This window comes from Glycine soja, chromosome 10 (assembly GCF_004193775.1).
Source record: "Glycine soja cultivar W05 chromosome 10, ASM419377v2, whole genome shotgun sequence".
NCBI classification, from domain to species: domain Eukaryota; kingdom Viridiplantae; phylum Streptophyta; class Magnoliopsida; order Fabales; family Fabaceae; genus Glycine; species Glycine soja.
The window spans coordinates 2,408,060-2,421,155 of NC_041011.1; positions in this window are offsets into that span (position 1 = coordinate 2,408,060).

Sequence of the window (13,096 nt, forward strand, 5' to 3'; positions counted from 1 at the left end):
TTACTGTAGTACTAAATCAAAAAGTAGTTACTTCGTGTGTCACGTGCCGCAGCTGCCCTACTCGCAGTTTTTTGGGTTATTTTGCAGTGGTTATTGCTCTTGCGCAGTTCGTGCTTTATTGGAATTGAGTTGTTGAAGCTATCCTACCTATCCACATACTAATAATACTGGAGTATTAAAGTTAAAGGAGTTATTATTATAGTACATTTTTTTTTATCCTAGTAACATCAGTTAGTTTCAATAGAATTAATTAGGTTTAAATTTTTAAAGTTTTTTTTAACATTTTTAAGTAAGTTTTAATATCCGAGTAATGAAAAAATAATATACATTACACAAACCTTTTTATATTTGCTCTTGTTACATCTGACACATTTCATTTATTTTTACATTATTTTGAGTTTTGGATGTAATAAGGATAAATCTCATGAGTGTCCGGATAATTTACTAAAAAAAATAAGATTGTATTGTTTGAAAGAGGGAAAAAAAAGGATTTCACTCAAGCTAGTTACTTAAATTTTTTTACAGAGATAATAAAAAAATTCATTAAAAACTTTTCACTTGTAATATAGTAAAAAAAAAAAAGTCTCATTTTTATCTCAATTTTTTTCATATGTTTAAAATTTTATAACATTGTTTGTGAACAGTGTTTATTTTTTTGACAGAAAAATATGAAGAGTATTACTCGCAAGATTTTGGTAATGGTTTGGAAATCAAAGTGATTATTCTGTTCTGACATCAACAGATGCTAAAAAACATGTATAGGAAACATCACAGCTTCTCTACTATTCAGTGAGTACTGAGTACTCACTACTGATCTCATCAGCTATATTTGCTGAAATACCATGTGTTGAATGCGTAAACATTATTGGGAGGACATGTGGCACACATGCAGTCACTGTTAAACGAGCCTCGATAGATGCAAGTCCCGTGTAAAACCAAACAATAACTCAACATAATTCGTCGAAAATGCTTTTATGTTTAAAATTGGTGAGGCTAATTAAAATTTTAGATTATAAAATTAATTAAAATAAATTGAAAATATAAATAAAAAAATTCAATTATTAAATTAATGGGAATGAAAATGAAAAAAAAAACTATAGACTACAAAACTAATTAGATTTTATGAAAGTAAGTAAGAAGTTATTAAAATAAGCTTGAGAATGATACAAATTTTTTTAGTGAAACCAACTTATATATTAGACAAACTAGCTTATAAATTATTAGAGTGAATTGTCAAACACATTTTTAATCTTTAAACTAATTAAGTTCATTTATTTTATATTTACATCAAATGAACATATATTTATTTTATTTATTTATGAATTATATTCGTTTTAATTTATTTTCTATTCACAAACAATTACTTTCTAGTTTTAATATCATAAAAAATATTTGGTTATTAATTAAGAAAATAAACTCTGCACTAAGTTATATAATTCTTCATTCTATTGAAAATATAAAGGAAAACTGGACTATTGTTTTGATTTTTACTGTTAGGACCGGATCAAACTTCGCCTTGAAATCTTTCTTGTTTTTTTTTATTTATCGGCGAAAAGCAATATATATTAAAATTTACCTAGGGTGCAAAAGAATTGCAGAGAAAGAAAGCTAGAAGCTCCACGAGCTTAGAAGCACCAGGCCAAGGAATAAAGAGAGATGGATCCCTATACCCTCGCCCCTGCAGCATATACCAGTAATACAAGCACTAAAAACCAAAAAGGAGGAGCTCTCCATACATGAGAAGATGAATCTTGGCCTATACACATATTTGTTGCATAAGAAAAGATTCATCATCTATCCCGAGAGGCTCCCAAACAAATATTGGGGGTCTCTACTTGCCATTGTTGAAAAGAGATGTTAAAGTCACTCTGGTAAGCCTTGAGCCATGACCAAAGATCAAAAAGTATCTTGTGCCACACCTTCTCCTCCTCCAGACAATATCTTATTTCTGTTATACCAAATGTTCCAGATAATAACGCACCAACCAGCTTTCCACCAAGAGTTTAGGACATGTCCTTGTAGCCTGTGAGAAATTTGGCAGAAGTGCTCAATAGGTGACCCAGGGGGTACCGAGCAAATGTCCAGCAATCCATACCATCTCCACCAAAGCAATTGCGCAAATTTAATGAAAAAAAAAATACATGATAGGAATCTTCAACAACGTGTCCACATGGCACGCATGCAAGGCCATCATCAAGGAATTGGATATGTACGTCTTTTATGTAGGTTATCCTTGTGGTAGGAAGCCTATCATGCAAGACCCTCCAAATTAAAAATGAAACCTTATGTGGAATTTTATTTTTCCACAAGCATTTGAACTCTTCCACCATGTTTGAACCAAACCTCAAATTATGTAAGGCTAGATATGCTGACTTAACCATAAATTAATGAATTTGCTGGATCCACCTTCCAAGACCAATGATCATCTCCATGTCCTTGAATAACAATATTGTCAATCAAAGAAAAAAATTCAGCTACCAATTCCTTTTCCCATTCAAACCACTATCTCCTCCACCAAAAGTCTCATTCCCATCTACTATCCATCCATCTTGGCATCCTCTCTACACATTCCTCCTCCTTTGGTTCCTAATTAAGGAACAATCTAGAAAATTTATATTGTAAACACTCACTCCCTAACCACCTATGCTTCCAAAACCTAGTAGGTGTACCATCTCCAATTTTCCACTCCATCATATATATCCTCAAACCACCCATCACCTCTACCTCCACTTGTTTTATGTCTCTCCACCAAATGGATTTAGAGTGTCTCTCACCACTCTCCTTATTCTCACACATACCTTGCCAATTAGCGCATTTAGAATCTAGCACCCTCTCCCATAATGCTCCTCTATTTTCGAATAAATTCTACCTCCACTTTGTTAGTAAGGCAACATTAAACAAGGAAATGCCCTTCGTTCCTAAACCTCCATCATCCTTTGGACTACAAATATTTTTCCACCCCACCCAAGATATTTTCTCCTTCCCCTCCTCACATACCCACAAAAATCTCCTTTGTAACCTCACCAATTTTTTAGAAATACCTTCTAGGATTTTTTTTAAAAAAAGATAAATTGTAGAAGGGTAAGAAAGAAAGTACCAAGTTAATTAAGCAAATCCTCCCAGCAAATGACAAGTGTTTGTGCTTCCAAAATGCAAGCTTCCTATCAAACTTGGATATGATTGGCTCCCATGTCTCCAACCTCCTTGGATTAGCTCCAATCGGAATACCTATATACACAAAAGGGATGGTCAAAATTCTACAATTTAGGTTCTTTGAATACCACTCCAATGCCTCCAAATCTACTTTTATGGAAGTCAGCTTTCAAATTGAGTACTAGTTCAAAACACCTCATCACAATTTTTAGGACCACCATGCAGTCTAAATTGAACTCTCCCACGAATATTGTGTCATCCGAATATTACAACAAATTCACCTCCACCTCTTTGGTCTCCACTTTGAAGCCTTTAAACATATTTTTAGATATTGCTTCCCTCATCATTCCACTTAGCCTCTCTACCGCAATGATAAAGAGAAATGAAGTTAAGGGGTCTCCTTGCCTTAGTCTCCTTTGAGGCATGAACTCCTCAAAAGGACTCCTATTAACAAAGATCGAGACCGAATCCAATTTATCCAAGTTTCATTGAACCCCAATCTTCTCAACACATAGTAGAGAAAACTCTAACTAACCGAGTCATATGTCTTTTCATAGTCTACTTTGAAGATCAAGCATTTCTTCTTCTTCCTTCTAGCTTCTTCCACAACTTCATTTGCAATCAAAGCATTATGTAAAAGATTTCTTCCACCCAAGAAAGAACTTTGTCTACCAACCACCACCCCGTGTAAGACCCTTTGAAGCCTCCTAACCAACGATTTGGCCACAATCTTGTATAGGCAACCAACCAAGGAGATGGGTCTATAGTCACCCCACCCACCCTTGTGATTCTTTCATTTTGGGAATAAGAGCAATAAATGAAGGGTTAGCTCCTCTTGGAAAATCCTTGGAAGAATGAATATCTTCAAGGAACTTAAGAATATCTTCTTTTAATAAATGCAAAAACTCCTTTAAGAATTTGAAGTTATATTTGTCTGATCCTATACTTTTGAATTGTCACACTCCCAAATTGTCTTCTTGACTTCATCTTCTTTGAACCTCTCACTCAACATAGCATTATCCTCTAAAGAAATTTTCTCAAAGTGCACTCCATCTAAATTTGGTCTCTCTCAATCCTCCTCACTAAACCTCCTTTTGAAAAAATTGTAAGCCTCCTCCTTGACCTTACATGGACCTTCACACTAAGAGTCATCAACATTACTGCCTCTTATCATATTTTTTCTTCTCCTCCTCCAATTTTCCATAGTATGAAAGAATTTAGAGTTACAATCTCCTTCTTTAAGCCACTTGAGTCTCAACTTTTGTTTAAGGAGAGATTCTCTAAATTTTGCATGTCTCCAAAAGTCTTCTTGTTGCCTTTTTCTTTCCACTTCCTTTATAGACAACCCAATTCCTCCTATTTATTATCCGTATCATTTTACTCTTTTTCAATTTTAGCAATATTATTATGAATATTGCCAAAATTATTGCAATTCCAATCCTTCAACATCAACGTCAACCTCTTGAATTTCTCCTTAAGCACAAAAGTTCCTCTACCATGCACCACTCCTTGCCTCCAATCTTCCTCTACAAATCCCTTAAAGTCTTTGTTTTCAAACCAACAATCAAGGGTCCTAAAAGGTTTAGGCCCCCAATCAATGGTAACCATCTTCAACAATATTGGACAATGGTCCAATATATTTCTATCCAAAAAAAATTAGAAACTTCCTCCCCAAATAGCAATTCACTCTCTAGACACCATAAATCTTTCAAGTCTACTCCTTGCTTTACCATTGGGTCTATACCATGTGAATTTCCTCTTAAACCAAAGGAATATCCTTCACTTCCATGTTGTTGAACGATTGACAAGTGCACCAAATTGTCTTAAATAGTAAAATTAAAACAGAAATCCAAGTGTCAAATCCACAAGAACTTTGTTTGTACTTAGGTAAGTGAATATATAATTATCAAGCAATAAATAAATTGATTTAAAAGGTTGTAAAGAAAAAAGTAACTTAAATTGGCATAAAAATAAAATAAACAAGAGAAGAAAAACAAATATAAAAGTAAATTAATTAAAACAGAAAAGATTAGAGAAGTCAATAATATTGCATAAGTTAATTCAGAAGATGGAAATGTTGGGAGCTTAGCCTATCAGAGCTACTCTTAATGTAATGTTAATGATTTTTCTCTATTTATGTTTATTCAAATTTGCACCTGCAACTACTCATATACTCTAACCATGATTCATCAAGTAAAAGAGTCTAATTTATCTATTTTCTCTCTCAAATCCATTTGTAGAGATAAAACAATTAAATTGCATTAAGAATATATATGTATAACAGGTTAAACAAAATCAATTTATCCCTAGTGATGAATGATTTAGATGTCCTTTTTCAATTCTATTAAAAAATAACATTTCTCAATGCTATCTTACCATGCAAGTGGGTAATCAAGTCACAAACAATAAAATTAAGCACAAAAAAGGATAACAAAAAAGTAATACTCATAAATAAATAAGGAGAGAAATTTGCTAAGTTCCCAACAAAAAGAATTTAGTTTTTCATTATCACAGGAGATTTTATAATTGTAAGAAGATAATATTTAGAAAATGAGAATTTGAGAAAGGGAATGGAAAAAAACAATGGCTCTTAATGATTATTTTTTTAACTTATGACCTTTTGTCTACGGTAAGGAATTGAATTCTCTTCTGTGAAAATTAATATAAATAAATATATGCATCAAATATCATTCCCTTTCTCTCAATATATACATAGACATGATGAATTGACCAAGGGATTATTTGATGGGAAAAAAAATACCTTTTAAGAATCTTGATTATTAAAAATTAAAAATATGAAATATTATGATTTGTAAGAATAATTAAATATTTTTAATGAAAATGAAAATTTATTTGGTTGATTACAAACGTATTAAAAATATTTACACCTGATTACAAATTTTTTTGCTTATCAATTATTTCTTAACCTCTTTCTACTCACAACCCCTTTTTTGTCTTTATTTTTCATTTTAATATCATAAAAGAAGTAAATTCTTATTAATCTTTTTGAAATCGAATATATTATCCACTTTAATAAAAAAAATTGTAAAAGGATTGGAATTAAAATTTGTTGGTTTTATACGTATCATATTTTGACCAGTATCTATGGTAATTATCTATTTTGTAATTTTATTAGACTTATAAGAAAATTACAATAAAACTTTTTTGTCGCAAAACTAGTATTTTTAAGAAAAGATTTAACCATAAACGTCCCATTTATTTCTTTTTAGCAGTAGAGGTAGTGGAATTAGTTGATAAGAAACTTAATCATATTTCTCTTTTTAATTTGTTTTTGATTTTATAAATATAATTTATGCACAATATTTTTTAACGTCTAAGTTCGGAATGCTCAGATCTCTCTATTAGTTTATACTTTGTAGCATAATGTTTAATGCATCCCTATGCCGGCATCAAATAACACATGAGAAATTGTTGGTTTTAGTTATAAATTCTGATATTCATAATCTGCACAAGATAAAAAAAAAAAAAAAAAACAAAATACATCGCAAAGTAGCCGATCAAGAATCCAAAGATTTATGCGGTTCGGTAATGTGTCTACATTCACGAAAAAACGCAGCTCATCATCATCACATTGATCATGAAATTACAAATTCAATACAAGCAACAGTTAGCTTTGATCTCTCTTGTTTCTCTTTCAACAAAACCTCTCTTAATCACCTAGCTCACTACCTCCCTTTTGAACTCTTTGATTTCTGCAGTTTTTTTAGCTTCTTTGTTTTTTTCAGCCACTCTCATTCAAAAACCCACACATTGTATTACATGATCAAGACAAGACTATATATGTACACTCTAGTTATGCTTTGATGTCAAAACCAATTCAATTATAATAACAAAAAACAGTTATGACAGTACCAATTTAAAGTTTTCTCACTTATGTCATTTGTGATTTTGAGTCACGCACCACATAAATAATTAAACATAAGTAATTAATATATTAAATTAAATTTGAATTATTCAGATATTATTTGAGTTTAATTTTTCACAAAAATTATTATCGAGTAGACTTTACAACTTATTTTTTGAACAAATTCTGAATTAATAATATTTGTTTTTTCTGATGAAATATAATTTTCTCATGTTACATCGGCAGCAGCAAGCAACGGTATTTATAAAATTGGACGTGAATTCTGTAGCAACGTGGCTGAGATAACAGTAAAATATATAACTCTTTAATTCCAGTTTAGGTGTTAAAAATCTTATCTTTTTCAATGCAAAGCGTGAATGCCTCGCCACAGAGGGCCCGGCCTAACTAATATTGTCAGAAGGATGACAATTTTGGTTATTTTTTACATTAAAACCTGTGTTTGTACCCATTTATCAATTATAATGGCTCACCAGCTTTAGATTTTTTCAATATTCTTGCAATACACTTTTACATGGTTTTTTAAATAAAAATAACAAGGAACCAACCAAATAAAGAAATAATTACAAAAATAGAAATATTATTCCCTACATCCTAAAATAATCATTATCCTAACTTAATTTACACAGACAAAAAATAACAATAAATAAAAAATAATAATAATTTTATAAAATTAATCTTATATTACTATTAATTTAGTTATAAATTTGTTTATCCATAAGATATATCATTATTATAATAGATAATAGATACAAGTGAAAAAAATAATTTAAATTATATTAAAAAATTAAAATAAAATATCTTTTTATAGAGTAATTGTAATGAAACAAATAAAGTATAAGAGTAGCAAGAATTTATCCTTGAAGGACAGCATAATTTACGATTTAGCTACTAAGAAGTCAGAACTCAGGAGATTCAGTGGGCTTTGCTTCCCGCAATCAGGCATCCCCTGACATAACATCAATTGATACCCAGACATATAGTTGTTATAGGACAGTACCTATAGTACTTTAAGCCAATGTCATGAAAAACTCTCTTCTACCTACAATAATACATCAATGCCACAAACCTTCTTACATTCAATCTACGTTCGCAGAAGAGAAGAGATATTTATTTTTATGATGTAATTATATGACTATGAAAGAACAAAAAAAGAAGAAGAAAAAACATGAATATTATAAAGGAAAAAAGTTCGAAAGAAAAGTTACTACCATGATGAATAGAAAGTATATACCGTAACTTGAATTTTTAATTAATAAAAAAATTATTTAACTTTATTAAGCTGTGTTTGGTAGAGTAAAAAAAATGTAAGAAAAGAAAATGAATGAAAAGAAATGTAATAGAGTAAAAAACAAGATTATTTAATTTAGATAGAAGAGAATGAAAAATACATTAAATCATTTCAATTAAAGTAGTTTGGTAGATAAATAATAATAATATCAAATAAAAATACGCTTTTATCTATCATTATTAATAAAGATAATTACTTCTTTTGGTGTAGATATTTTCTATTCCTAAATTATCCTTCAATATACAATTGTTTACGTTTGTCATTATTTTCTTCAACTGTTTTTTCTTTTAAAAAAAAAAATTACAAATAGAGGCATGAAGTGTCTCTCTTTCTACGAATACCTAATAGTATTAATTAATGATGGTTTTTACGTTCATGAGCATCTACCGTGAAAGTTACTTAATGGATTATTTACCAAAAAAAATATTATTTTGTTGTTATACATATGATTTTGAGTTGCTTAAAATTAGATAAAATTGTTTATATAAATAATTGTTACTCATGGTTTACTAATAATAATAATAATAATAATAATAATAATAATAATTATTATTATTATTATTATTATTATTATTAGGGAAAATAGACACTCCGTGTCCAACTACTTTTTTATTTTTTAAAATAAAAAGAAAGACAATAGAAATTAGAATTTAGTAGGTGGTTTATAAAAGTAGTGATTATTATAGAGATAAAATAATAATCATGAATATAATTATAGAAACAAAATAGGTATAAAAATGTGTACACTAACACAATTATCTTTATATATAAGGAGGGGAAGAGAGACATTCCATGTCTCTCTAAATTTAAAAAAAAAATAGAAGTTAAATACAGTTAATAAAAAAATGAAATAATAAAAAAATTGATAATATAAAAGTAGTGGGAAACTAATTTAAATTAGAAGATAATTTTAAATTTTAAGATAATTTTAAATTTTAAGATATAATTTAAGGATAAAATTATCCATTAAAATGTGTATATCAAATAACATAATTCTTATGATAATTCTCATTATAAATGGTGATAGATTATAGATGATACCAGGATACCTTAATTATTGGGGAAGGATAAAATAGTGATGATGTTCACACCATAATTATTGGGGAAGGAGGGGATAACTGATTATGGTTACGTTGCACCATGTACTGTTTATTTCACCTTCCTTGAGCACTATTTTTGCAAGAAAATTTTAAAATAGTGAATCTCACAAAATAATTTAAACATTTTATCCCTTTTTTACCTGAATCTTTTTTTCACTTTTACCTCTATTCATTGCTCTTGTACTTACACACTTAAACTTTCACACATAATGAAGAGGGGACAACTGAAAAATATAAGTTTCCCTTCCTTCCTTTTTTTTTTTGTGTCTTTGTACCCAATCAAATTGATGCTTAAAGACTCTAAACTGCTAACTACTTTGTGCCACACATTATAAGATAAAAACCCTGCCTTTTGGTTGCGAGTTGTCCTGATGATTAGGAAACTAAAAATAAAACGAACTATATTTATAATGAAACAGTTAAATTAGTTCAAAATTGTGTTCAGCTTTCTCCCTCCTAAGTAAACTGTTCAGGATATCTTATCTCTTTCTCCATAAGCTACCATCTAACTTAGTTGATAAGATATTAGTCTAATACAATGCCTTTATTTCTTCATTAGCCTGAAAAAAAATTCCTTGTCTGCTTCATTGTACTTGTGAGTCAAGCCAAATTGGCTCTATATATTTAATTTGAAGTTGTTTGCACGCTTGCCCAAATCATTGTTTTATCAGTACACTTTTTACCCCCATTATACTATGTGTATATGAAACTCTATCTTTCATTCTTTTAAGAAGGACAAAATCGTAAAATCATGGAGCAACATTCTCGTTGATTTTTTTTTTTTTTTATATATACTTGGGAAATCATAAGAGAAATATTAGTAGATTACAAGAGGCTAATCTAAAAAAAAGCAAATAGGGTAAATTCTTTTATAATAGTTATTTTTAATTAGTCAATAGTATTGTAATTTTTCACCGACAATACTTAAAATCTAATAAGTTAAAAATAATATCGTTAAATATGAAACTAAATGGTTTAATCATCAATCTTTAATATTTTTCAATTCAAGAGATACTTTTACATCATGAGGAGAATAATAATTCCAAAAAAAATTGAGGCAATATTTTCTTAAGACCCTTTTTGTGTCATCAAATAATTCTGTATCTTTTATAAGCTTAAAAATTATATTTACTTCAACTTCTCTTTTTTAAAAAAAGAGAATGAAATCAAAATACATTGAATCAAATGCTACTGCCTTTATCCACTTTTCATAAAATATTAAAGCAGCGGCGATGCGCTTGTTTGGTGCAATTCCAAAACATAAAATATTCGTATAGTTTTCCTATAGACTCTTCAAGAATAGAGTTAAGAGAAAGGCACATTCTTAATCTATAGTTTTAAACAATAAAGCAGGAGTCATATTGTGTCAATGTTTGGTTCGCGGGAAACGCTTGGAATGGAATAGGACGAAATTCTACAAATATATACCAAGAGAAAAAAAATATAATTCATACTCCCACTTTTTTTCGAGAAATTAATCTCGTAACTTTAAATTATAAGGATACATTACTTACTTTCAAACATAAATGACAAAAGGAATCTTATAACATTAATATTAATTATACATTTGTAAGTAAATTGTCAAAATTAAATTTAATAAAATCAGTTTTAATCATTTACTTGTAATTGTATGATTAGAGATATTTTTTCTTTACTATTAAAGGTTTCAATGTAAAAAAAAATCTAAATTAAAATGTATTAATGTATTCTGATCATGATTTGTAATACACGAGAGCATAACTTGGGTCTCAATTAAGTAGGTTCTACACTGCCCCACCCTAGTCGTCACTTCAACCTCTCAATGCGCCTTTCCTTCTCATTCCCTTTCGCATCTTCAACGTCAATTTTTTAAACGTTTTGTTGAAATTGGAGGTAATAAAAAAATTGTGAATACTGAACGACATTGTTCACCTACTAATTAATTAAGCTCAATCTTGCCCTCCACTGGTCCCTACGTTGATCTCCAATGTTGTTTTAATAACCTTTTCATTATTTAATTGGAGTTAATAATTGATAAAGAATGAAAAAACAAATAAATTCAAAGGACCAGAAACCAACCATTTAAAGACACACCACCCGTTCTATGACACTTTAAATTAGAGGTCCTCGATTTAACGGATAGTTTATAATTTACATCCAAAGCAGCATGCAGCTACTTAAATGATATGGCTCTTCTCTTCAATATTTTATTCTTATGGTGAAGCCAATGTTCTCAATTCTTATCAGTCAGGTTTGTCTTGACAAAATATATCCAATAGAGAATATCTACTTTATGAGAGGAGGGAAATAACTCCCTTTAAAATAGGCATCGATGAGTGCAAATCTTCTGCATAGAACAGTATTTGAAACAGTAGTAGAATTTGTATTGGTCAATTTTAATTTTAAATCATACATCTAATCATACTAGATTCATTTTATATAAAAATTTATTATTAAAATGTTACATCGATGCATTTATGGATATTATAAAAAATGAATATGATGCGATTAAGTGTATGGTTTAAGATTAAGATTGACCAATAAAAGTTTTATTGCTTCAAATACTATTTTAATCTACAGCAGATGTTCTGCACTCTCTATAAGGCGTTAAGGCACCAACTATCCATTAATAAAGATTTATGATGCAAACCTTTTGAAACTGTTCTTTAAATTACTACATTAAAAGTGACTATTGAAGCAATGAACTTAGAGCTTGAATGTTTTACTAGGGTAGTTTGTAGCTTTTTAATTACTATGAATCAGGTGGGGTCCTTTCAGGATTCACCGTTGGAAAATCATGCTTTGTGGCTTTTAATATACGTTGCTAATTGAAGAGGGTGATTCTGAGACCTCATCTAGGTTAATACTAAGTGTCACGTTGATTATAAAAACAAAAATATATGTTTAATATATTTATCTTATTACTAAGTATCACTTTGGTAATTGTTTAACATGTATTTAACAAAAAAAAGAAAAAGTTTTTAAATATATCTTGTATACTAGAAGAGTCGGTGAGCCACTCTAGTTGAGACTTGATTCTTATTTATAAACGGAAGGGTCAAGCACCTTATTTATCAAACTGGTCAACTTGAAGTTCCTAAGCCCTTAACTATAGCTTGATTTCCTTTATCTTTAAGAGAGTTCATACTCTCACTTACGAATTCAATTTGATCCAAACCAGTCAAACACATTAAGTTGAGTTTTATGAGTGTTTGGTCAACGACTCTTTACTACAAATACAATGAATATCAAACACACTAATTAATCTTTTGTTTGGTATAGGCGAATTTAGCTTAAAAGAAATGGAAAGAGATAAGTGATTGAAAGTTTTTATTTTACTTGTTTGGTAGAAGAAATTATTAAATGGTTCAAAACCACAATGTTGTATGTAATACCAATCAATAATAGTTTGATGCTTAATTTAGTATTTTAAATTGATTAAGGAGAATTTTAAATTTCACAAGATCCTTTAAATTAGGAGGATAACATTGTTAATTCTTGTTAGATTATTAGTAAGTATATATTTAATTGTCCACATATTATGTGAAACATAAATGATTTGGTGATCTTAGACCATCTAATAATTTCTCTTTCTATAAAACTAAAATTAAAATAAAAAAATTGAAATTAAATGTGAATTCTATTTTGCAGAATTTCTTTTTTCACCCTATTTCTCACCTATTTCTTTTT